A 22803-nucleotide genomic window follows, 5' to 3' on the forward strand; every position below is an offset into this window, starting at 1 on the left:
TACTGGGTGATTACAGACTAAAATCCACCATAGAGATAGTCATAGCAGGCATGGAGTGATCCATCAATTTGAAAAATGATTAATACATTATTAATATTTTCATAGATAAATAAATATATCTTCTTAAGGCTGAATATTTAATTTCCCACCCTTGCAGCTCTAAAATTTTCGGTAGCACTGTCATCTTCAAATGACATCTATATCAAAATATTGCCAATAGAAACTTTCAGAAAACTATTATTTAACTTACTAGCTTTCCTATTTTTAGAAATGAAAATTATAGAACTGACAAAGTATGAGCAGTGACTGTTGCTATGTCTGTTTGGAAAAGTCATTTAATTTTGGCTGGCTTTGCACCCACTTACTTCACTTACCCTAAAATTTCTGTCTTTCTTAAACAAATGGTTGTCCAGAAACTAAAAAACTGTATGGATCAGTTTTACTTCAGACTGCTTGAAATTTATACAGTGGCACTAGTAAATAGTTTTTGGCTGAGGAATTGACAGCCTAATATCCTATGTATTCATTAAGGATGCTTGAACTCATTAGAGAAAGTACTGTGCATATGATATTTCAGACAAAACTTTGCCAACCAAAACTGAATTCCAGTTGAATTATTTGTTAGCTATTTCTTTCCAATGAGTAAAAGAAAGATCCCAGATATTATAGATTTAAAAAGTGACTGAATCCTTATATATTAAAATGAAATCCTCCTTTGTGAGTTAAAATCTCAGCCTTCAGACATATATTGACAGTGGCAGCTCATCTGAACCAGATTCTTTAGAAATCCATGATGAGCTAAAACTCTTGATTCTTGGTTTCCATACAAAAATTGCACTACTGAAAATATAGAGTTAAAAATATAGATTCACTTTCAAACATGTCTGTTCTTCTGTGTATTTCATCACTTTTTCCCTAAGCTATAGAATTTGATGGATGCAGCTACTTGTGAATACTTTAAAATATTTTAGGTATTTCGTGACATACAATAGCTAAGACAAGTAATATGTTGTACTTCATTAACTAAAGCAATAGATTATTCTGAAAATCTTAGGAATATAGCTATCTATACTGTAATGTAATATAATATGTGGGTTTTTTTCTCAATACTACTGATTCATAAAGCTGGCCTTTTTTATATGTTTTAAGGTGGACTTTCTACATAACCCTGCTGCTGTTCTTTTGGGAGGGGCTGGTTTTGGTTTTGTATTAGAAATAGTGATGCTATATTAAAGGCTGTTGTTTCCCTCCATGTTTTTCTAGCATGCCTTTCAGGGAAGGAGATGGAGGAAAAAACATGCTTGGAAGGAACCCTAAAATATTCAGGGGGGAAGTGGATGGCATTGATATTTTTCTTTTAGTTTTACTCTCAGCTCCTAGTAGGGAGAAGTTCTATTACACAACAGATGCAAATGCTGTAATAACTCAAGGAAATTAAAGAACAAGAATTGTTAAAAGTGCTGTTCCCTGATTCCTGCTCAGGCCCTGCTGCTATGTCTGTAGTACTGATAAACAGGGTGAGCACATATGCTCCAGCACTACTGGTGTGCAATCTCCTGGACAGTGTGATTTGCTGGCACATAAGCTCCTCTGCTTTTGGTCCTTGACAGCTAAGGCTTTGTCAGACGATATTTAGGTTCTTTCTAGGAAACACCACTGGACAGAGACTGCTCTCTGCTAGGCATTAAGCAAGAGGCCATCCCATGTGGGAATGAGAAACAATTTTAGCTTTATGGGTGTGTTTGCCACTGCCACCAGGACCAGTAGAGCAGCCCTTGTCCTTTTTATTTATTCATATAGATGTATCGTCAGGGTTTGCCCTAGACGATTGGTAGCCAGAAGATAACCGAATAAAAAAGCAACTCTTTAATGGGAGTGCTTGAGACATGTTTGTCACCTGAGATCCTGCTTAATGTTGCAGATAAGCCTAAGGGAGGAAATAAGTTTGTCCCAGGAAATGAGAAGGATAAACTGCTCAGTGAAAAAGAAAAAAAGGATTTTTTTTCTCGATACTACTGATTCATAAAGATGATCTTTATGAAGAAACACCATTCATTTAAAAAAAAAAAAAAAAAAAAAAGGCAAATTTAGAATTTGCCTTAAAATAACTCCTTAAAGCCTGTTCATGCAGGCATGTGTATGTTAGCTATAAAAACTGAGGGAACAATTCAGCTACAGCCCATCCCAGAGTATTGCCTTTTGGAATCAGTTCCAAGCTTCCCCAGGGACAGGAAAACACTACCATTTCTCCCAAGCCTCCACAGTGCTGCAGCCTTGAGCAATTTTATTTCCCTTCGGAACAAATATATCCTCTCTTTCTTTTTCTTTTTTTTTTTTTTTTTAATCTGCTATTATTCTCAGCCTGACTTATCCTGCTGTTTAGAGCAAATTCGTCACGTAGACCTCAGCTGACTTTCAGAGAGGTTGTTTGTTTCCTACTGTATTACTGATTGCACATTGCTTGTAGCTTGAATGACCATCAAGTTAACAAGATGTTTTCAAAGCTCCTATAATGTTTTATGAACATACCTAAAGAAGTGTTTTATACATAGATGTATGCATACAAATGCATATGTGACATGTATGTGTATCCATACACGTAGGTGTAGGTTTATGTGTGTGTGTGTATGCGCACAGCCCCCAAACTGATATTCTTAAATTTTTGTTTAAATCTTCACAGCCTAAACTATGAAGGAGGTGTGCAAAGCAAGGGGCCTTCCTAAATATATTGAAACTTCTTCTCTACTCATCCAAAGGGCTATAATTGCTGTAATAAAATATGGAAGCAGCTGGATTATACACCTAAATCCACTAGCTGGGAAATGTTCCTAGGTTCTTCAATTTAGATAAGTCCTCCACGTTAATAATACAAATGACGTTAATAATATGGGTGGAAAATTTGATGTTTTAGCATGTTTTTTCTCTTCTTGAATGCCTTTTGGGTTTTTTTGATCTTCTGCCATTGTGGTAGTAGATGGTAAAAAAAAGTCAGTATAAACATTAATGTTAATATTAAATATTAACCTTTATTAGCTTTAATGATAAGATTCTTCACTGAGCACCAGAACTAATGAAATCTGAAAGAAAAATCTGTCAACCTTTATTATACACCTTACACCTAAAAGCACTGAGTTTGCTGAAGCAATCTTTCTAAAACAGGTTTCCTGGATAGTCAACAGTAAAAGTTTGCTTCATGTAAAGGCCTCAGGAGGGTGATTCTGCCTGTTTCAGTTTAACAAGCAAAGTCAAACTAATTGGATTTCCTTATGGTATCTTCAAAAAAAACCAGCCTTCCTCATTGACTGTACAGGGAACTCAGGTGCCCTGAGACCAGTTCAGTAGCTTACAGGATGGGATTAATCATACCTAATTTAAACTGTTTAAAAGCTGATTGTCTAGTCTAAGCTTATTGCTTACATTTCAGCTATGATCAACAGCAAAGGTAAGTTTTTCTTAGGATAAATCATCTCATCCTCTGGAGATGCCCTTTAATTCCACTGATTATATACACCCTACTGTGAAATAAAAGATTGTCGGGGGATGAGATCAAACACTGGATACCTACTTACTCACACTACTTAATTCTTTGCCATCTTCCTGGAAGTACCTTGGATGGTTACAACTTGTTTTCTCCCAGCCAAATGCACTGTATAAGATGTGATTCCAATTAATGATACTAAAGGTGGTCAGTGAGCAACAGAATCAATTAAAATCTGAAGCAGAACACCATCCATCTTTATTAGAAACCTTACACACCAGTTTCATGTGTTTGTAGAAGCTGTCCTTCTCAAACAAGTACCTGAGTATCCTGGAGAGCCAATAGTGCTATTAGTCACAGATGTTCAGTGCTATTCACCTCCAGGGCCGAGGGCTCGTCCCCAGCTCTGTTTCATTCAGCACTGCAGACATAGCCTATATGACTAGTTTGGGGTAAATAACTAACTTTTAGATGGCCAGTGCTGGTGAGGTAACTCTTATCTAAGCTGTAGGTGGAAATAAGATGTCTAAGCCGGGGAAATTAAATTCTTTTACTGACAAATTTGTACCTGGCAGTGAATTGAGAGCCCTTACCAGAGTTGTTTGTTTGGTTTGGTTTACTTTTTCCCCAGTGGCATATACAAGTCGAATCATATACCTCTATTACCTCTGCGTTCCCTGGCCTTTATAACAGGCTGAGTTCGTGCTGAAGCCTTTCTTTTATTTAGATTAATATGGTCTTCTCTTCACAGGTACCTATTTTCATGAAAACTCTAAGAACTTAGACATTTTTGACACTTCCAGCTCTCTGTCAGAAGTCACTGACACTAAACAGTGACTGAAATTAAGTTAGCAGCATATATACTACCAAACCCACACAGTAAGGGTTCCCATAGGAGTCGTGTTTCCTCAGGGGATCATCTGAAAACTTTTTAGCAATAACCAATAAAGGCAACGACAATGTAATGTCCTGCTAAGTATTGCAATTCTTTTATTTTTATGGTATAAACACCCTTGTTCATTTTGGAAACTTTAAAAAGTAACAATAGTCAAGAACCTATGGCCTTCTGTTGGGAATGATGACTTTCTTTCTGGCGTTATCTCTTTATTGATAGCTAGTTTCAGATAACTGCGAAGAAACAAGTGCTCTTTCAGGATGCCCCCAGCTTTCATGAGAATGCATGCACAGTTGGGCTGATAATAATTTATTATTGCCTATCATGCTCACTTACTTATACCAATATTTTTATAAACTGTGTATATTAGGAAAGAAAATGACTGGAATAATAAAGCATGTTAAACATACAGAAAGGTATCAGACATTATATATTAGAATTTTCCAAATGTTATCACCATCCACTTCCATCCTTAAAGTCACAGGACTGGTCATTCTGAAGGTTTTGTACAAATATTCACTTAGGTTGAGTGTTTGCAAACTATTACAAGTGAGAGCCCAACAGGGTGATAATGGACTCAAACAGCAGTACATTCTTTCCAGGAGTTACAGCAAAAGGAAAGCTTCATAAGTATTGTTGTTTCACATATCACAAAGCACACAAAAGCCCTGAAATGTGTTTTTCTCCCAGCTTATCATGCTGTGAGGTTACTGACTCTCTTTGAGACCTTTCAACTTCAGCTACTGTCTTTTATGCCATTTCATACGACCAAAGGCCAAAAAATGTTGTAACCAGCTGGAAGCAGCAATAGCCTTACATAAACAGAATGGAAAATAATTTTTTGTTTCAGTTCCTTCCCAAAAAACTTCTGTCTAAAACAATTCATTTTAAATTCTCTTACCTTCAGTTTTACGGTTTCTTCTATGCTGTCCTTCATGTCTGGAAGAAATTAATATACATCACTGAAATATTTCTTTAAAACAAACTTTTATGCCTTTCAGCAGAAATCTGTGTTACAATCAAATTTAAAATAAGATGCACACCAATTTTAAACTTGGTCTTTAAACTGTACAGCTGGGAAATTTTCTGTTTGGACTGTGTTTTCTGTCTAATTGAACTGCTTTCTGAGCAATGCAGATTGCGGTGAAAGGTGCCCTCTAGCAAGATGGCATTTCTAATTGACTCATCTGAACTGCAGTATTATTGCTGTATTTCATTCGATTGGGTCATGGTGAGTACATCATGATGCTTATGATCTTTAGGGAGGGTGGATCACCTTCCTAAATTTAGCATGTTATGAATTATGGGCTACAAAAGTGTCATTTACATACAAACAATCAACTGAATTTCTTCCTGACAAGGTCTGTTACTAGAAAGACACCACAGATGCTATTTTAAGTCACATGTGCAAGCTGCCTGGAGACTATAATCAACTTGAATAATCAGGTGGCATGGCAAATTTGGACTGTCATATGGTACATTGAGTCCAGGGTCTTTGTATTTTACTCTAATATTTTTTTACTTACTAAGAAAATAAAATCTCCTTTCTCTTCACTTCGATTTAAATTCAGTTCATCTAGAAAAGTGGGTGCACAGTTGCACTAAACTCTTGTCAGTAATGTGCAAGCATCAGATACCGGATAAAACCTTGTAACCAGGGGCTCTTGTAAGCATTATTATACTGCATCTGCTCTTATTTCAGGGCCTTGAATAAAGTTAGAATGAAGCCTGTGTTGCTAATGGTTTGTTGGTTTGTGGCTCATTTCCTAGCTCTCCCTTTCCAAAATATTGCCTGCATATTTTGTAGCCCATGATTATGCAGAAACAAAACCACAGATGTTTATATTACTGAGGTTTCCCTCTTCTAACTGCATAAGCATGTCCCGTGAAAAATCTGCGTCTTACCCATTCATTTCATAATCATGTTAGAGAACTTCTGGAAGCAGCATTTGGTGGTCATTTTTTGATTCTCCTCAATCTCTTTGCCTTCCATTCTTAATTTCTCACTTTCTTTCCTTCTTGTCTCCTTTCATCTCATTGACATATCTGACTGCTGGTACCACTGTCAAGTCATCCATCCTGTTCCATTGCTGTGCTTCAGATTCATTATACAATCACTGGAGTGATTATCCAGTGGTCAAACTTGGCCTGATGTTCCTCACAATCTCAAACTAGTCCCCAGTGGCATAGTCATACCAATGACTTTGGAACAAAAAAGCTTTGTTGTAATTCTCAAAAAATAGAATATGAAGACATACGAAATTTGGGTTTGCCTTCCATCTAATCAAAATATTTCTGGAGGGAAAGGGATTTGGGAAGACTAACTAATGGGAGTCTAATTCCTGAGGATGGAATTAACATGGTCCACCTGTACCAGTCTAAATCTGTAGCTGGCCTATACTAGTCATCCGGGTTTGTCAGTGTTGAGAAACAGGAACCTCTAAGGGTGCTGCATGCCAGTTATCCTAAAAAGCTATCTTAGAAGACAGAAGTCATCCATTTGAAAGACGATGCATCATTGCCTATAAAGGGTACGAGCTTATAATTCTAGTTGCATCTTCAACCTTAAACCGATGTTCTGCCTCAAGAACCAGTGGAGGAAAGGCTAGTTATTCCAAACATCTTGTATAAGTCCTGGGGAAAAAAAAAAAAAAAAAAAGTAACAGGTAGGGATTTCAAATTACAATGACAGCAAAAAAGAAGCTTGCTTTATCAAATAATTTCAAAACTCAAGGATCTCTTACTGAGTCAAGAAAGCGTATTTTGTCACTGTCCAGAAACTGGTTAGAGTGAGAATAATGATAGAGCAACTGCTATGCTGACAAGAGGCTGTTGCATTATTCAAGGAGCTTGAGATAATACTGTATGTATTTAATCACACTTTTCTTGTAATTTATTGTTTGCTAAGGACATAGTTGTATACTCTTAAACATTTATATAAATATTGTTGTTACATATAGATATTGCTGTTCTTTCCATTAAAGCGTTGTTGTTCTCTTCAGTTTCAAAATAATCTTGAAATACATTTATCTTTTTCTGAGCTGAACAGTATAGCTGAAATAAAGAAATGAAAAGAAGTAGAGGTGGGGGCGAAAGGACAAGCCTGTTGGTATCCTTAGCTATCCTCATCTGGTATTAAAATTGAAGGTTAGTAACATGCCATTTTTTTCATAACACTGTCCATGACAATTATAAAGAAAATATCTTCTTTTTAAGAAATGAGGTTCCAAGCACTTCCCATATTTTTCAGTCTGTGGATCTATTTGCTCACATCAATGTTCTTCACAATTGATCATAACACTAACAATGGTAAGGTACCAAAATATCATTATTTCTGCCTCTCCTCCTTTCTGGTAACATACCTTGAGCCTTCTTATCTTCTTTCTACAGAAGCATCCTGTCTTTATAGTCCTAGACTGAAACTGCAGAAGTACACTTTGACGCAGTTCAATATTACTCTTCAAACTTCTAAAATGGTAGAGTTTCCCCACTTCTGTTTGAAGCTCTTCAAAATTTTTCTGTATGCAAACAGTAAGTACACTCATGTAGCTGTAATAATCCTATTGTGTCAAACTAATATTTCCATTGTTTCAAACTCTAGAGACATAAAACCTGAAGAAAGATTGAGTGAAATGGGAATGCAGACACTAAGGAACTTGGAAGTTGTATCATATTTAGTGAGATTTCAGAGCAATATTATATGAAAAAGCATGAGAGAGCATTGTTCAACAGGTTTCTGGGAGGAGTTTGAAGGACCATGATACATTCATTATTGTGAATGCCTACATACAGTGTTAACCTTTTGGGAACAGAGTGTGATCAAAGGTACTTGTTAGCAGTGTAGAAGGCTGCTTTTTTTAGATTAGGTTTTGCTGGCTGATACACACATATATACGAACACACGCAATTTTGATTGGAAAACAGAATGGAACACCTTGCCAGTATGTAGTAAATACATCTCCATGCAGTCTTAGGTATCTACAATACCTAAACTTGAGCTAGTCAGGGTAGACTTCCTTTATACTTAAAGGAAAGAAAAAGGCATTTTAGGAAATTTTTATGGACTTTAAAATGTTAAAAGTCCACTCTAGAAGAAACTGTTCTTCTCTACTGTGCAAAAAGGCAGTCTAGATAGCTAGACCAAGTGTAGACACCCATAGTTTACATATATGCATTAAATAATGTGAATCCCAGCAACAGTGTTGGAGCTGACTTCACCTTGAAATCTTGACTTATATTGGTTGACTACCTGATAATAACTAAACACTGGAATTGTTTCTGAGTTTCTGACTCATGAGGAAATGGGTTGGATTTCACATTACTCCTTTGATTATTTTTTTGTGTGGCAACAGTTCTTTTATTTGGTTGGGTTGGTTGGTTGTTGTTTTTTTTGGGGGGGGTGGGGGAGGCTTTGAGTGTGTGTTCCGGTTGGGTTTGGTTTTTTTGGGTCTAGCTTGCAGTGTAGATAGTGTGTAGATAGTCTTTATTAAAAAAGAACAAATACGACATGTATACAGCAAATTAACTTCACAAGAATATTAGAAGGTAGAGATAAAGCCTACCCTATAGGTTTTAGAGAAAACCTAAGATTAATTTTGCACAGGGTGGAAAAACACCAAGACAAAAAATACTGGAGTTTACAAAAAATTCAGTATGTATTAACAATGATAAAAGGAATGATTCTGTAAAAACTGCAGACTATAGTACCTCCCAATTTGTGCAGTAGGATAAAAATTGGGCAGTATAGAAGTATCACTGATTATCCAGGATCCACATCTAAAAAGTAACTTTACATGGCAAAGCTTAATGTCTTTATATCTTAGTATTAAATGTGTGAAACGGTATTGAAGGTACTAAGCTACACTCCCTTGGTGCTGATCAGAAGGACATGTGATCCTATGAATGAGCTAAACTATCCTGTACACAGAGGGGAACATTTTGACAACAGCAGTAGAGCTATCTCATACCAGCACTGTTTAGTTACATGACAGTTCTTTTTTTTCTCTTCTCTCCAGATAGCTGAGGATTAGATTCTTATTAGACTTAAGAACACAATCTCTTACTCTGTTTAGTCTCTCATTACCAACTAGTGGTATAATTATTCAGCATTAGCAAAAGGCAGAAACCATCCAAGTAGTTGTGGAAACACTTTGTTTCTGAGTCTTAAATGGCTGTAAGCAAGATAGGTGGCTAAATAATTTTCTCTGAACTTCAGTATTTTCAGGCTTCAGAAGTTCAACTACAGGAGCACACCTGGAAGCAAAATGAAGATGCATTTTTGGACTTCACTTTTATTTCTCACGGTACATACAAGAACTATGTTTTATTATGTTTTGTTCCAAGATGATAAAGATAGAATCTTTATGTTGGACATCCAGATTCCTTTCTGTGAAGCCTGACCCTCAGAGGCCACACACTGTCTTTTGTACCAAACTAAAAGGTAACATACCAAAAGCTAACATTAACAAAAATACATGACATGGATACTTATAACCAGCTTGACACTAACCATGCTAACACTGCGGGAAAGAAGTCATTATTAAGAGCCCTCCAGAATTCCAGCCTTGCTGTAGCCTGGAGATGTTAAGCCCCGGTGTACTGAGGCTGTGCAGTCCCACATGATCTGAAGATTTAATGGTTAATTTTGTCGTCTGTCCACTTATCCACGAGCAGAGACGATTCTGCAACTTTTATTTTCAGTTTCTGTTGAACAAAAGTCAAGAGAAGATAATACATGCTTTCTAAGTGCCATTCCACAACTTAAATGCTTAAGATGGACTAGAATCTGTTTTGCCATCAGTTTTTACCAAGTACTTTAATAATGATCAAATCACATTAAAGTAAATGTGGACCCATGCTTGTATATCTAAATTTGTATTACAAATGAAAGAAAGAAAATTAATGAACATTAAATCACAATCAAATCATGTTAAGCATCTATAAAAAAAGATCAGATGTGCAATCAGATATTTAGTTTCTACTTGAGCTACTGCTTGAAAATGACAAAAAGTCTTGAACGAGTAAAAGTTTCTCTTCTCTTTAAAGAAATGCAGAAATACATATGCATTGAGAACATTTTTCTTCTGTCACTCGTGGACTCTTTCATCTAATTTCACTTGTATGTGGTCTTTATATTCTGTATTTACAACTATTAATACATAAACTGCATATTATCAGGTACAATAAGGCATTTGCTAGTTACATGAATAAAATAAAAATAAGTTTTTTGACCTTGCTGATGCTTGGGTATTGTTAATATTGATGCGTAAGCCACGTGCCCTATTTCATCCACACAAAAAGGAGACAGTTTCTAAACATTCCTGGAGTCATCCAATGGCAAATTAGAGAACTGCACACATTTTCATATTATATCAGCATTTGGGCATCTAAATTATGCCTTCAGTTTCTCACCTTTTCCTAGCTAAAGACATTAATCTTGATATTTGTCTTTCAGTTTCATTGGATATCTTTGCAAAGGAACAAGAACTGGTTGCCAGTCAGGATGCCTATATACATATAACTAATTTTGCTGTATAGGTTAAGATTGTAAGGATTTATATGTTTGAAGTGCTTGAGAGTTATTTTTTTATTTTCTGTCCATTTCCAGCTAGGTATATTTAAGGACAGAGTCTTCATGTAGGCTGTCCAGCATGTTTGGGAAGCTCAGTCCTTAATGCTAGTCTCCGGTACTATAAGCATCAGCTTTCTCCTATTTTTCCATTTTCAGGGTTTATAAATTTTGATCTATTATTAAATTAGATATGCATATCAATCTAACAATTAAATTATCATTTATAAGAAAAGAGACATCAATACCAAACAAAACATACAAACTCACAAAGATGAAGCATCAGTCAAAATCTGAAATCATACTGAAAGTGCAAATTATTGAAAAACCAAAATACAGAATTAAAATACAGCCCAAACAAATCAAGCCAAAACACTTACGCAAAGTAAAAAGAAGTAATATTATTTTCTTATTTATATTCTGTTTTACAGCATATAGTGCTTCAGGTTTTATTCTGCATCCAGGAAGATGAAAACTTTTAAAAAATGAAAGTTGAACTACCATATGATTGAAGAAAAACCTAAAAAAAAATCCCACAAAAATTATCTGTATCTGATAAAACATGGAATCAAATCATGAGATAGCCCACTATAGAAGTTTCAAATTCAGCTCTACTTCACAGTAAATCATAACTGAAGAACAGATAATTCTCAAAACCATGGACTGAGAACACAGTGGATTCAGAGAAAAGCCATAAGTAAGCTCATATAGCAACTTCCACACATTTCAAGGAAGTAGGTAAAACAGAGATTACTATGTAAAAAGAAGATGCAGGAACAAGGGCAGCAAATCTTCCATGTGGGAAATTAAAATATACATTTTATACCTTGAAAGTACAGATTCATTCATACTAAAAATTCAAGGATTTCAAAATAAACAATATGAAGATACCAGGAAATGTAGTGGCATCAACAAAAAGGGCTAAAGGTGTTGCAACAATAGATTATTTTTGTTGATGTAAGAAAAGGTGACAAAAATAACAGAACTATAATATTAATCGATAATTCTGTCCTGAATTTTAAGGTCAGGAACTTGTTTTTAACCTTCCAATGAATGTAGCACTTATTTGCTCTGCAGATGACTTGTTATAAAACAATGGAGAAGCAGATTATGCTTTTGAACTCAAGCAGAATATCAAGTCAGAATGTCAGAAACACAGGTTGTTTGTAACAGTCAAAATATTTGAATTAACAAGACAAAAATATGTTTAACTATTTAAATATTAACTTCATTTACAGAAATTTATATTGATTTATATATGTGAAAGAAAAAAAAAAACAAACCAACATTAGTACTTTCTAGACTATAATGAAGTTAAAGCCAACAATATCATTATATAATATCTGGTGTCTTTAAATCTAAAGATATATGTGCATATCCATACACATAATTTCCTGAACAGACTATACTTTGAGATTTGGTTTCCATAAGGCTACAGCATGGCCATTTGAAAAAATTCCTTCCATGTATCTTTTTTTTTTCAGAAAAGAACAGTACAGATTCATGTCCTAGTATATGTAAAAGCCTACGTTTGTTGTTAATTTTAATTGTATATATTTGTGTTAGAGACCCATAAATGCTGTCATTTTGGACCATTTGGCACATCTAGTCCAGTTTATTTGCCTTCAGTAGCTGACAACAGATGTTGTTACATCTTGTAACAGATGTTGTATTTCCTGCACATTCAAGTACAAGTGGTGCTGAAGAAATCAACAAAACAGAAAATGCACTTTTGGCAATAAATGGCATCTACTACTTTCATCCTGGAAGAACTTGGTCTATGTCGTTTGCCCGTCTCAACCACGACACCGTTCCTTCCTTCCTTCCTTCCTTCTTTCTTTCCTTCCTTCCTTCCTTTCCTTCCTTCCTTCCTTTCCTTTCTCTTTCTTTCTTTCTTTTTTTTTTCTTTCTTTCTTTTTCTTTCTTTCTTTCTTTTTCTTTCTTTCTTTCTTTTTCTTTCTTTCTTTCTTTCTTTCTTTCTTTCTTTCTTTCTTTCTTTCTTTCTTTCTTTCTTTCATTCTTTCTTTCTTTCTTTTTCTTTCTTTCTTTCTTTCTTTCTTTCTTTCTTTCTTTCTTTCTTTCTTTCTTTCTTTCTTTCTTTCTTTCTTTCTTTCTCTTTCTTTCTTTCTTTCTTTCTTTCTTTTTCTCTCTCCCTTCCTTCCTTCCTTCCTTCCTTCCTTCCTTCCTTCCTTCCTTCTTTCTCTTTCTCTTTCTCTTTCTCTTTCTCTTTCTCTTTCTCTTTCTCTTTCTCTTTCTCTTTCTCTTTCTCTTTCTCTTTCTCTTTCTCTTTCTCTTTCTTTCTATTTCTCTTTTTCTTTCATACATATAAAGACAAATAATTAAATGCCAGATTGGAAAAAAATATGTAATTAAATGGGAAAATTCTAGAAGACAGATTTCAACAGAATTTTCCAAAGAGCTGTCTCCACATTCCTCCTCTCACCCCAATTCGGCATATTGGAAGTACACATTTGTTCTGTAGTAATGAGGAGTTAATTTACAGTTTCTTCACTCCTTATTTGGAGAAATCCATATGAAGAGAGGAAACTATTTTTGGTCGAGGAACATATGGAAAGAAATGGGAGAACTCACATCTCACATTAAACACAATCTTCTAAATCAGAATAAAGACAAATATATTAAAGATGCACTAACTGAACACCTTTGTATGTTTTGAATAAGCTAAATATAATCACATTTGTCCCACTGTTCTTTCTAGTTCTCATTATTGTGATGACTTCTACAACATTCTTTTTGTCTTCTGTTGTCTATGAAAGTTGATTCCTCTGATACAGCTTAAGAACTTGGGTTGTAATTCATTTTATATTGTCAATATCAGTTTGACTACATCCTTTTCTACATGCTGTAAGTAATTTGTTTTTATCTCCAGTCTTGCATTTGTTGGACCATGTTCCTACCTACCATAAGGTATCAAAAGTCTACTAAATTAATGCTATTGATAAATCTGTCCCATAGTTACTGGCCAGAGAAATCAATTTTATATTAAATATTTTGCTTAGATACTGGGCTGTGGAAAAAGATAGATTTTTTTAAATATATATATATAAAACAGTAACTTTAAATGGTTTAGGTTACAAATTGAAAAAAAAAGAAATCAATAATTAGTACATATTGTACAAACTCATTATTTCACATTGCTTATATTTCTTATTCACAAGACTTTGAGCCTGAAGTTCTCAGTTCAGGGGTTCCAAATAATTTATTCTTCATTGTGATAAAAAGTAAACCTTTTTGCAGCTGTCACAATGGCATAGGTACATGTCAACCCCAAATATATCCAGTTAATCCTGTACAAAAGGCAGGAGTTTAAGTTCAGATTACTTTCAAGCTGTTGATATTGCTTGTATCCTCACCCAATAAACCTACTGGAGGAAGTTGACTGGTGTAAATGACCAAAGCTGAAATTGTTTTGTAAAAATAAAAGGTATGGATAATTTTCCATGCTGCATTCATCAGAGAAAAATGAGACAACCTTTAAAGAAATAGCTTTGTAACCACAATTAGCACTACAGATTTCTTGTCATCATTTTATCAATAGCATATATATACATGCACTGTGAAAATAAATTCATGTATTTTTCATTTTGACATTATATCAAAACATAATTTTCAGTTTTTGAGACTGAAAGACACAGTAAGATATGCTGATCATATCAGTGTGTAAATACAGCTATATGATAAATATTCTAAGTACATTCCTGAACTTCATAATAACAAATTAAGGTGTTGTGGTCAAAATGTTGTGCTCAGGCTTCTGATTTATTCTTATTTGGGCACGCACTCAGCATTTTACAAGTTTCTGGTACGCAGCACCTTTGAAAAAAATGGGCCTTGTAAGTGTGTCCACGGGGTAATACAATGCAGAGTGATGCTGCAACACCAAAAGTAGTTGTTAGTGAGCTTAGCTTGTGTACCAGAAACAGTATTACCATGCTCATTATGCCTGGGCTAATTATAGGGCTGAAAAGTCTTTTTGAGGGAAAAACCTAGAAAGTGTGATACAGATGGAAGAAGATAATGGAATAATATAAAATGAGGGAATATTTTGGGGATAAGCAGAGAAAGTATGTATTTGAGACTTTTCTTGAAAGTGTTTTCATTGAAACACTTTCTGTCTTACATGGTGGGAAAAAATTGCTCATTTTGATTCATGTTGGGAAAAAAAAAAAAAGAGGCCAGGATATTTTTTGACAATTAGCATTTGATCAGAGCTGAAAATATAGAATGCAATATTATTTGCTCATGTGGGGAAATAGTTTCACCTGAGGTCAGAAATAGCTTCACCATTGCTCCAAAAGGAACAAGACCAAGCTTAATTAATGTCTAACTCTGCAAAACATTTTTAAAGGTATATCTGGCAGTCATAACCAGTATGAGTCTTAATGATGACAACAATTTATTAGAGAATTGAGAGATATTTTTATTTCTTTCTCTTCATAGGAATTCTATTTTTACTTCTACATTTGTCTTGTATGAGTTCCATTTGAATCGTAATGTTATGTTAAAGTATTTAAAATTATTTGACACATCAGCCAAATTTTTTACCACATTTTTAATTTTCAGTATATCATTCCATGGCAAAAAGAAATATGACAGTTTTCTTCACTGTGTAACGTCTATAGTTTTATTTTAATGATTCTGAGTGATCATAGTGTACTTATTGAACCATTGTCAGATTTTTTTGTTGTAAAATTAAACAAAAAAATAACTGAAACTGCAACAGCTCATGCATTTTCAATGATGCTTAATCTTATTATAATACATGTACACATGTGTAATGCTGACAATTCGTCATTATTGGCTTCCATTTCTAACTTGCCGGTTAACAGTTATAACACATTGTTGTGAAAGTGTCTAACTTTATTCATGTGCTTTCTTTCATTGAAGGAAATTAATCACTTGAAGTATATGTAGTTAATTTTTCCTAAATAAAATTATAAAGATATAAAATGCAATTGATTGCATAAAAGTTTGGGGTCGTTTTCTGGGTTTTTTTACTCTTAATATAGAGGGTTCTGAACACCGAAATATATGAAACTATGCTGTTGGTTCATGTCTCTGAAGAAGTAGGCAGCTTTTACAAATTAAACTCATTTAGCAGATCTTTTGATAATGAAAACAAAATTGAGGAAAAAAACTCAGAGTCTCTCATAGACACTCTTTTTATTTTTTCTTCAGGTTTAATGAATAATGATTATATCAAACAGATCTTGTTGACTGATAGAGTAGATATGACACATTAAATGCAAGGAGCAGATACACTGAATAAGCAGAGTCTGTTTCTACAGTCATACTTCATACTATATAATAGCTCGGTCTTATTCAATTCTGTTGTAATAAGAACAACTCCCAAAGTGTCAGTGGAGTTTTGCTTTCTTCCACTAAAACAAACTGTGGGGACCCTCATTGTCTTTGAAGATACAATAAAAAGCAAAATTTTAAGTCTATGTTAAAACAATACTATGTGTCATGGAATTTAAAGGAGTCTCTTAAAGCAAAACAGTTAACAGTATGTTTGAATAAATGGAATTTTTTTTCTATGATAGCATTTAATAAAAATTTATCCTCTGAATATGGAAGTAGTGATTTCTGAATTTTTAATTTTCAAATAACATTTTTTTCATCCTTCAAAAGAGCATTTTTGGTGACATTATAACCGTATTTTCATTCACTCAGTTCATTCATATTTAAAATCGTTCTGATACCTTGCAATTTTCAGATAAATTTACTAACATAAAAAAAATGTGGATTTATTTTGTTTTGAAAAGCCAGTAAGATACAGATTCAATTTTTTTCAAATTTACTTTGCTCATAGACACCATATGTAAAGGGCGTGAAAGTGACTTGTATCTGAAAGCTCACAGAATGTAACATTTGTTTTGCTGTAGGTCAATATTTTAAGTTCGATGCTACAATTTGGCACAGCTCTTGAACACACATACTATATTCAGTAAAGATGAATCTCTGTTCAAAAAAGATTCTGGACTGACTGTAGAGTAGCTGACTGCAGACTGTACTGCAAAACTGTACTTGAAATACAACAGTGACGTGCACAACTGAAGAAGGGTTTGCTGAACAACAAAAAAAAAAAGTGATAGAATTTGCCTAAATGTGGTTGAAAACATGTCTTTATTTGCTTCTGATATGTATATATCTATCTACACAAGTAGACTGCATGTGTCACAAATGGTGATCCAATGCATTAATCAAAGGTACTGACACAAAAGCATTTTTTGTCCTTTTTTCCCACTCTGCTACTGCAATGTTAGCTGACTAGACAGCTCTTGTCCAGGCCTTGGTCTCTGGCAGACACTACATTTTCTTTTCTACTGAAGCAATATGAATCATAGAAATGGAGTCACGGGGAATGAAAATTTGTGTTTTCAGCACAGTGACAGCATCTTGTCCAGTATCTCACTTCTAAATCTCTCAGGGGTTTCCCTACTGCTTTGAGTAGGAGGAAAGAAAAGGAGGCAAGGAATAGTCACAGAATTAAGTTTACTCTGTATTTATGGAGAGCTGTAGGCCAGTCAGGAATACTTTGCAGGCAACAGAGTGCTCCTCAAGTCAGTTGAACTGACTGACACAGACAACTTGTTGTTAGTAACATTTAGTGAAAATCACCATTCAAATAATGAAAATGTTTTCTGTTAAAAGCCTGAATCCATCTAAAATGGGGTTAAGCAATTCAGAATAATTTCCTCTTATGAGAAGCCCCATCATCCTTCTCTTCTAGAACCAGTGTATTCAACCCATCTTGCAACAGTCATAAACTCTCACAAGTTGCGGACCCAACAAAGGATATTTACCTACCTGCACACTAATGCCACCAAGAACCATTAGTCTCACTGACACAAAGTTACTGAGATATCTAAAATCTTGGCTAAACATTTTACAGTAGACTAGGACAAGTTGAATGCTTATGGAATCACTACCAGTTTTTATTGATGTATACATGCATCCCTACATATGTTTTAGTATAGTATTTTAAGCACAGTCCCTCAGTGAAGGGTAGAGTCACTATGTTCTTCAAAATATGTGTTTGAACAGCCACCCCGTTGAATTTACAAGTAGAGTGCTTTTTAAAAGTCTACACAGGGCAAGCACAGCTGCTCAGGTGACATTGAAAATTATGAAATCACTACAATTTGTTATGATAGAGTAAGATGGTTGAGCTAAATCTCCGTTGAAAGGGGAGGAAATAAATTACTGACGTTTGTTCCTACTTTGACTAATGTTATTAATTTCAAAATGATTTAAAATGAGAAGAAAATACTATTTTATGCATGCCCTATTCATCTCTATCCTTCTCATAGTTTCCCACCTCAGAAGGAGGAATGTCTGCGTTACATGGCTTTGTAGGAGCTGAAGATGGCACTGAAGAGAATAAAAAGAACTGAGTATTTGCAGAAGTGCAAAATAAGAGCAGGGGGTGACATGATGGAGAGCATGCAGCCTGCAGAGGCCAGACAGTTTCATTCTCCCTCAGAACAAGGACAGCCAGCTCCAGATGCACCACTAGGGAGGGGTTATCAAAGTACCTCTTATATATGTAACAGTCATCACCTGTAGAGATGCAGGCAGTAAGTGTAACATTTATTACTGCACATGGTCCATGAACAGACGTCTAAGTCATCTCAGTCTATTGTGCAGCCTAAATACTCAGGCCTCTGGTTGGACAACAGGGTTATATTTGGCCAAGCAAATTGTCCAGTGCTTCAAAAAACATTAGCATTGGCTCCTCTGAGGCATTACTTTGTTCCTGATGCCATGCTGGTGCTTTACTCATTTACTAATTTCAGGGTCAAAGGTCACCAGCAGAGAAGGGATCTCAGAAGAAGACCTGAAGTCCAATATAGCATTACCCCTGCAGATTCAGGGGACAGCCAGAGGTGTAAAATTCTTAAATACAAATATCAAGAATTGATAGATATTATTCTGAAGACTATCTATACTAATAATATCTAGAGGTGTTATTGGAACATTCAAAAAGTCTCACTGTCCCTTGGCATTCAACTACTGCTCTCACATGAACATATAGTGGCTCCCAAATGTCCACTTTTTGACCACTCATAATTTTCTCATTACACAATAATTCCCTCTTACACACTAGTTCTCCCTCTCCCTTAGTCTATTAATCACCTTCCATGTAATCACCATCATTTCATCTACTGTTTTCATCCTTCGCCACTCCTTCATTGTTCTTCTCCATTCCCTAATTAATCCAGGAAACAGGTAGTTGCATCAAGCATTTGGATTAGCTAACCCAGATACAGGAATCCCCAAAGGATAAACATGTCTCTTTCACAGAATCACAGAATGGTTGGGGTTGAAGGGACCTCTGGAGATCATCTAGTCCAACCCACCTACTAAAGTAAGTACACCTAGAGCAGATTGCACAGGAATGTGTCCACACAGGTCTTGAATGTCTCCAGAGAAGGAGACTGTAACTGCATCTATTTCAGTAACTGTTCTTACACATCTGTGAAGGTATATTACAGAGTTACATGCCTCAGTGCACCAGTATTCATTCACATGCAACAGTGGAAAAATCTGTCCTATGGAGTGTGGAGAGGGGATTTTGGGGAAGGGTACAACAGCTTTACTTCTCCTGGCATATTCTTTGATTTAACCTCAATAAAGCACTGCAAGGCTTGAAACCATGTTCTTTGTCTTGCAAATGTTTGCAAAGTAGAAGAAAAAAAAAAACGGTCTATGAGTCTATGTTTTTTGCATGGATGCAAAAATGAGCCAAGACTGCCAGTACCTAGAAAGTCTAAAGTATGTACAGATTTATTTAACATTTGCGTAAACAGTGTCAGAACACAACTCCATTCTGGAGAGATCCTGTCCTATCACTGTCAAGTTTTTCTTCCCCCTTTTTTTCAGAGCCTTTTCTTTAGCATCTTTTTCTTACTTTTCAAATCCCTTCTTTTTAAAGACCACTCTTACACCTGTGCTTTTCTTCCTCACATGCTTTCATATCTGCTTTGCTCAGAAGTAAATCTGTGGCTTCCCCAATTTTCCAGCTGTTAAGTGCTTTTCATGTTACCTCCCCCTAGACTGCTCATTTAAGAGAGCACAGGGAAGATACTTGGGAACTGCAAAAGAGGAAAGGCAGTGAGCAGCTTGAAACAGTAAACAGTGAAAGAGATTCAGAAGAAAGTAAAATTGTGAGATGGAGGACAGAACAGCTGAAGATGAAGCAGTCATCTTATCTTCAGTCCTTCTTCTCCCAGCAACACGTTTGCCTCCTACGGCTGAGTTTGGATAGTACTGACAGTAACATTCCCCCAAGTTACTTCAGAATAGCCCAACATCCTGATGAGAAGGAGTATTTCCAGTTTTTTATTAGCATTCTCAAGACACTTAAGGAACACCTTGCAGCAAAACATGGCTCCATAAAAATCAAAGCAGCAGAGGATCTTGGTCAGCTTGGGACAGGGGGACAGGCAAGAGTCCTCCTGCCTTTACCCAGCCGCTCCAGCGGCTCCAGATTTACTTCTGAACATGAAAATTTGAGCTGTAGAGGAGGACAGAGGTAAGGGGAACACTGCTGCAAATGTAACACCCTCCAGTTATAAACCTTAATTCTTTCCATGCTGTTTCAACTGTTAAATTTCCATCTCTCCACAGACACTTCACTATACTCACAAATTAGAGACTTCTATACCTCAAATGAAGCTAACATATAAAGGGGAACATTTTTACAAGTGAAATGAATAGGTAGAGCCTGTGCAAATACTGATCTGCAGACAGGATAACATCATAAACACTGGGATATAAAATTAATGGTTGAATGATAACAGTACTAAACTCCCAAGAATAAAAATCAGATATAGAAGTTTAACTGTCTGTGACTGAGGACTCTTATATCTTGTTATAACTCACCTCCCTCCAGAGTATATGCCTTCTTCTAAATATAAATATTTGAAATTATAATTCATGTGTACTTGAGTATAATAAAACATGCAGGAATTAAAGGTTTGGTTCTAATAAAAAATACAGTATAACTGGGAGTTATATTTTGATCCTAAAAACAGAGACGCCTTTTTACACCGTTTTTGTTTGCTGTTTTGTCAATTTTATTGGGTGTTCTTGAAACTACAAGTGGAATAGTAAGAATTAGCTTTGTAGAATCAGTAATTCCAAAATGGTTTATTTTAAACAAATGGGTTTTGTTTGTTTGTTTGTTTGGTGTTTTAACTGATTGTAGCATTAGCAGTGATAGGTAAATATGAAAAAGACATTTGGGGGATTTTTCATCCTGTTTTCTTCTTTCTGACCAAAATCTACTAAATGTCACCGCTGCTGCAGATAAACAATTTGTAAATTTTTGAAATAATAGTAACACATATTTTTAAAAGGAGAATTTTCAAAGTTGGGAGTAAAACACCAAACTAGAGCACCTTCTGTTGGTCTGTCCCTACTCAGTTAATTTTTTAGAAACAAATGACCCTAAAATCACCAAAAAGAATGTTGCAAACCTTTTTTTTTTTTCAGTAACCCTTGATGTCTTTATCTTAGGAACTCCAAACGGACAAGGAGCTAGCATTACCACTGTACATCTCGTTAGATAATGATGTTTGTTTAACAAACTTATAAAATTTTTATTTATACTGCAGATATTTTTTTTCTTTTTAGGGATAGCTTGCTAAATTAGCTATTTCCTAACGTTTTTCAGTAGTACTTCATAATCTACACGTTAACTGAGAACTTGAGTGACGTATGTAGGATAGTGGTTTATTCCATAATCTTTGTATCGATTAAAACACAGAAAACCGGCCAGTTAAGGTGTCAGCCATGCCTTTGAAAGAGCTAAATTCTCTTCCTTATTATGTCAGATTCTTCATCTGTAACATGGGAATAGTAATTGCCATGTCACACTGTGTTATGAAGGCAAATATTATGATAAATGTGATGTGCTCAGCTACTGTAGTAAAGCAAAATAAGATGAGCAGCACTCCATAAAGAACAAACAGATGAGTTCGTACATGTTAAAGGAGAGTGACCTTAGTGCCTTTTATGCAAGATATAGAGCACTATTTAGTGCTTGACAAACTTCCACTTTAAGGGAATTCTAAGTTGCGAGTTTTCCTCCTGGGAAACCCATTCTCATTTATCTGATTCTACTCCAAAGCTGCATTTAAAGGAAGTTATCTGTAGGAGAACCCACTAGAGCTAGGAAACACAAAATACAGCGACATGTGTGCTCACGGGCAACCTATGTGCTCAGGGACTTTAAGAAGACCAGTCTACTCGTTTCAGTGGGACCTGGACTGAATCCTATGACCATAAATATTTGGATCAGTGAAATAATACATTTAATTTCCTTCATCGATAGCATGTTTCTTCTAGGTGTGGTAAGAGAATATAGGTCCTGAATTCAGTATATCCCCTCTGTTTAAATTAAATTCAGTCACTGAAAAAAAATCAGTCTTGTTTTCTTTCTTGCTTACATTTTTGTTGGCTGTTTTCAGCCAGAGGACAGTTTGGTATAACGTGATGCTACCTTCCCTAACATTTCATTTACTCTAGATTTTGAGGAGAAGATGCTTGCACAGCTTTGCAATAGCAATTTGGAATCTTTGGGTACAAGACAAAGATTGAAATTTCACCTGTTCATTCAGCAAGGCCACAGCCACCAACTTCAGTATGGCCTGGAGTTCATCCAAAGCGGTAAGAACAAATATACGCTTATAGTTGCATCATATTGATTACTTTTTGCTGGCCTTTTTGCCAAAGGGAGAAAGAAAAAAAGGAAAAATAAAGAAGGGTGTGTGTGTGTGTGCGTGAACAGGGTTAAGGAGTGGGAAAGGAGCTGCAGCTGCAATGGAGAAC

Source organism: Columba livia, chromosome 1, assembly GCF_036013475.1.
Source record: "Columba livia isolate bColLiv1 breed racing homer chromosome 1, bColLiv1.pat.W.v2, whole genome shotgun sequence".
Lineage (NCBI taxonomy): Eukaryota > Metazoa > Chordata > Aves > Columbiformes > Columbidae > Columba > Columba livia.